Here is a 5,380-nt window from a genome sequence, read left to right as displayed (position 1 = left end):
GAAAGTTTGATCAATCATTTAGTTGGTTGTGGTTGTATATGGGTAGAAGAACTCATTTTGTTATTCTTGTCCTATTAATTTGGCAAAAATTTCATTGGGTACTCGTTGAATTTATAGGGTAGTTTTTGCTTCCATAAAGATTCTTAAGTGTGACATTCTCGGTTAGTTTGGGATGGGATGTTGGCAGCCTCACAGCCTACAAAATACGATTAGTTTAGGGTCAGCTTAGGTCCTATAATTTATGGAAAATATCAAGTACTTTTTTTTGGGAGCTAATTTTCCTACTCCCCTTTTCTCCACTTAGAGCATCTCCAAGGGAGATGTCAAATACAAAATGTTAAATTTGAATTTGATGGCTTATGTGACAATTTGACACTTTGAAAAACATTGAACTCCACCTAAAATGCCAAATATCATATGAATTTATTATATTTTAAAAAGCAAATATGGCCCATATGATGCATAAAGTTTTTAAAGAGAGTAAATGATAGTAGTCTAGTCGGGAAGGGGAGGAATTGCTCTGCGGGTGGAGAAGTGGGAAGGACCATGGCGGAGTGCTAAGGCTGCATGGGCTTTTTATTATATATATTAGAGGTAGTGCATTGGAGTTGGGGAGGTAAGTGTGGCTTGGAGAGTTGGGACCTTTGGGTGTCAGTGGGGAAAATGGTTGGGGATAGAGATTGACATGGTTGTTGGGTTGCTCCCACTTCTACAATCGATTTGCAGGTGCTCCCCTTCCCGACTATGCCCTTCTTTTCTTTTTTCTAGTGTTTAATTCAACTTTTTATTAACTTCATTAAGCATTGTAGGTCTTCTAAAAATAAAATAAAAATATTATCATGTTCATTTAACGGCATAAAGAAAAAAAATAATATATAAGTGAAGTAAAAAGAAATTAATGTAGGATAGGGGGCAAATAGGAAAGAGAAAGAACAAAAAAGAAGAAAAAATTAATTAAAAAGTAAAAGGGAGTGAAAGTGGAGAAAAGGGGAGCGGGAAAATTAGCTAAAAAAAAAATTTGATCGAAATTCCATTAAACTTAACAGAAAGTTTAACAGCGTTAAACGTAAGTGGTAAATTGCAACACTATATATACTGCAGGTGGTTAGTAGTAGAAATTAAAAGTTCATGTGGTAATTTCTTACATGCCTAAAAGTTCATGTGATATTTATGCAAATTCTCCTAATTTATTTTAAGAAAAACTACATAAAACCCCCTAAACTATAGGGTCATTTTCAAGTTCATACCCACCTTTAGGGACATTTAGGATTACATAACAAGACTTATTGAAAGCATTCCTGAAGTGTATGCCCTCTTGAAAGCATTCCTATTACCAGGACTTATTGAAAGCATTCCTGAAGTTTCCTGAGGTGTATGCCCTCTTGAAAGCATTCCTATTACCAGGACTTATTGAAAGCATTCCTGAAGTGTATGCCCCCTTGAAGGTAACTCATGCAGATTTAGCTTTTTTCTGCATCTCTCCCACGCCCTCGAGTGATAAGTTTCCAATGAAGTTTCCTTTTGTATTTGCTTTAATCAAGAAGCATTAGGCGATGCGATGGAATATCTTTCCATGGGAAACCATTTTTTATTTATCTTTGCTTATTCTTTATATTTCTGGTCTATCTCTATGTATATGTTAATACTGGAGTCTTATTCCTTACAGGAAATTCATGGTTTGCATAGGCAAGGAGTTTCTGCTGATAAGAATTTGTTCTCAACTTTGTCCTTCGGCATCTACGTTGTTTGAATTCTTGCCACCCTTTATCAAGAAACAGGTTCCAATTCGCCTTTATACTTTTATGACTATCTGCCATGTGGTCAATCTTGATGAATAATAGGGTCTATTTTTTGCTACAGGTGATCCTTTTGCCTGAATCAGATGACTCTGTGCAGCTATCCCAAGTCTTTGTGCTATTAATATGATTCGTTTTAATATTATAAATTCCCTTGCAGGTTCTAGTGCACATCGGGTATCATATTCTTGCAGCTGGTTTGAATGGTTACATGGCAACTGTAACTAACTTAGGAGATTGACTCCTTTGACTGCATTTGGTTGACACTGTTAGGCAATGATGACTGTTAAGCGTTGGTCTCATAATCTGGAATTTCGTTCAATTTTTTTTTTATAACTAAAAACTTTACAATTTCTAAAAGTAATAGAATTATAAATATATATATATATATGTATTTTTTTTTTATTCATGCATCTTCCAACGCCAATTCTCCACCACTACCCTGTAGCTCTCTCCCCGACCCTCTGCGTAAACCTTACTTTATACCTCTCTACCTCTCCCACTGTTTCCCTCCCCCGAATCCAACAAAATTTGGTGTAGGTTGTTGAAGAATTGAGTAATCAAAAGACAGATATGCTGTTTGGCATATGAACATTCGACAAGAATTGAGAATAATTGCAATATTTATTCTTCTTCTGTGGAGAGAGAGAGAGAGATGAAGTATGGTGTATGAAGTCATTACAGACGGTGGGGGGGTCAGGCGGCCATGGCATTGTGGCATAATTGGAGTTGGAAGGGATTAACGAGGTTAGGTTTTTTATTTTTTTAAAATTATTTGTTTAATAACATAATTATGTCTGTTTTAACAAAAGGCAGTGAGCACCAAGCAATTCACATGGGTTCTTCTTCTTAAAGTCAAAGTTAATAGAAAATATTTGCTTGCCTTTCATGGCTGTCAATGGCATTCAGTGTTCACCCAATGGTTAGAGTTGGTTAGAGCTGTTAGAATTGTTAGGAGGTTGGTTTGCTTAGCTGTCAGCTGTTAGCACGGTTATTTACTCATTAAGCAAAGAGACTAAGTAGATATATATATATATATATATACTATACTATACTGTACAACGATTCAGTAAGAAATACATCATTCAGTTTTCTCATCTGCTCTTAGAAACTTCCAGTAAACTCTTTAATTCCTCTGTCTCTACTACCATGGTTAGCATGGTATCAGAGCCCTTCGTGGTTCTGAGGGCCTGATATTTTGCTTCCGCTACCCTATTCTTCCCTCTCCTTTCTTCTTCCCTCTGATTTCTGCACCTACTGCACCGTCTGCAATTTTGCCATTCCTTCACCTTTGTTGATTCTGCAATTCGTTTGTCTTCGTTTTCTTCGAGTTTTCAATTTTCTTCAACCTCTCGCTTTTGCAATTTCTGCAATTTCTTCGTTTTTTCTTCGTGTCTGACCTAAACTTCTGTAATTTCTTCAGTTTCTTAGTTTCTGCAATTTCTTCAATTTATTTGATCTGCGATTTCTGTGCTTTCTCTCTCTCCTGCTTTCATGGCGACTTCACATCTCAAGATTGACGGTATTCTCAGTCTTATCACGATCCGGTTGAAAGATGATAACTTCTTGAAGTGGCGATATCAACTTGAGTCTGTTCTGGATGGCTACAATCTCTTTGGCCATTTTGATGACTCGAACATTGCTCCTCCGAAATTCACAATTTTGGATGAGGAAGATGTCACCTCTGAAGTCACTACAGCATACAAGGACTGGGTACAGGTCGACAAAGCACTTCTTAGCTTGTTGATCGCCATGCTTTCTGATGATGCGCTCGAATATGTCATTAGTTGCAAGACGGCGCATGATGCCTGGATGAATTTGACGGATCGATATGCCACAGTCTCTCGTGCTCGTATCAATCATCTCAAAACCAAGCTTCAGACTACACAGAAAGACTCTGACTCAATTGAGAAGTTCTTGCTTCGCCTCAAGCACATCCGCGATCACCTCGCTATCGCTGGTGTTTCGGTGCCCGACGATGATATGATGATTGCAGCCTTGAATGGCCTTCCTTCTGAGTATGATATGATTAGGACAGTCCTCGTTGCTCGTGACACTTTGCTTTCCTTTAAAGACTTTCACAATCAATTGCTTGCGGCTGAACAAGCTGCAGAGGCACGTGTGCTTTCTTCTCATGCGCCTATGGTTGGCATGATAAGTCAATCCTCTCCTTCTGTTTCCTCCCATGCCTTCTTTGGTTCTGGTCATGGTGATGGTCTCCTTCCAACTCCTTCAACTCCTCCAATGCCTCCTACTGCCTATATGAGTTTGCAGCCTTTTGGTTGGTCTTCTTCTCATGCTCCCGGTGGCCGAGGCAAATTGACAGGACCCGACCCAATTTCCACTTTGAAATTCGAGCCAAGTCATGTGCGTGTCCGACACCTGGCGAATGTCGGGCACAAATGACCTTTTTACCCTTCTTATAAAATTTCTCTTTAAAATTTCCTTAGACTTCTGCCGAAAATTCGGCAGAGTCTCCCCTGTATTTTGACTAATCCCAAAAATTTCCACCTGTTAAACAATCAATAAATTCACACCAACTGCCAGAATATTTCCAAATAACAGATCTCCACTTTCAGTTTTTCAATTTCAACTAAAAATCAGAGCACACTTTAAAGTTTTCACGGTTTCAAAGATTTTCTACAAACTCTACCTTAGTGCGGAAGCTATAATTGGCTCGGTGGTGGATCCCGCGTACTTCTACGGCCTGGGGGTGAAAACAGTTTGAAAAATGTGAGTGGACCAAACATAAGAATTCTTGAAAACAGTTTATCAATCATAATAACCCCCACTATAAAAATAGTTAAATAAAACTGAATACGTATTCTCCAATTAAAGCATACTAAACTCAAAGCATTCTATGTAAATTATATTCAAGCTCGATAAATTTTATTTAAAAGTACTGAAATCAAGCTTGTATAAAACACTGAAATCAAACTTGTATAAAAGCACTGTACTCAAACCTTGTATAACTGAACAAGACTATATAAATGTATAAAGGCCTGAAAAATCAGAGCAGCTAGTATAAAATAGCTGAAAGTCATAACTGTATAAAAGAGCTTAAAATTCTTTAAAATTACCACCTAATTGTACCCCTGTCTTATCCATCAATTCCCTGGCAGGTCTCGGGCGCCACGCAGACCACCCGAGCCGCAAACTGGCGAAATCAGGGAACTATGATCAGCCTGTCCCGCCGACCGATTCCTCGATGACACCAAGTTAGCTCGAGTCGCTCTGGCAGGATGCAGGGGACCGTAGTCAGCCTGATCCGCAATCCTGGCAGGTCTCGGGGACACAGAGTCAGCCGAGCCGCAATCCTGGCAGGTCTCGGGACACCAAGTCTGCCGAGCCGCAAATCCTGGCACTCACGGTCCGAGCGTCCCCGAAACTCGTGAGGCAAAGTCGAGTGCACTGACTGAACTATAACCAGACTGGATGTCCGTAGACATCGGTCCGACTCTGGGTAATCACCATAAATCAATGGGTACGAGGTGGTTTTGAAATAAATTCCTTTAAAAAGAACTATATGAAGAATAACTGTAAAACTCAAGTCGTGCTGCGGTCTCAACTGATTCGAAATTCAA

The sequence above is a fragment of the Prunus dulcis genome, chromosome 4 (genome assembly GCF_902201215.1).
Source record: "Prunus dulcis chromosome 4, ALMONDv2, whole genome shotgun sequence".
NCBI lineage: Eukaryota > Viridiplantae > Streptophyta > Magnoliopsida > Rosales > Rosaceae > Prunus > Prunus dulcis.
The sequence above is the reverse complement of the archived record's forward strand: the minus strand, read 5'-3'. Positions refer to the sequence as shown.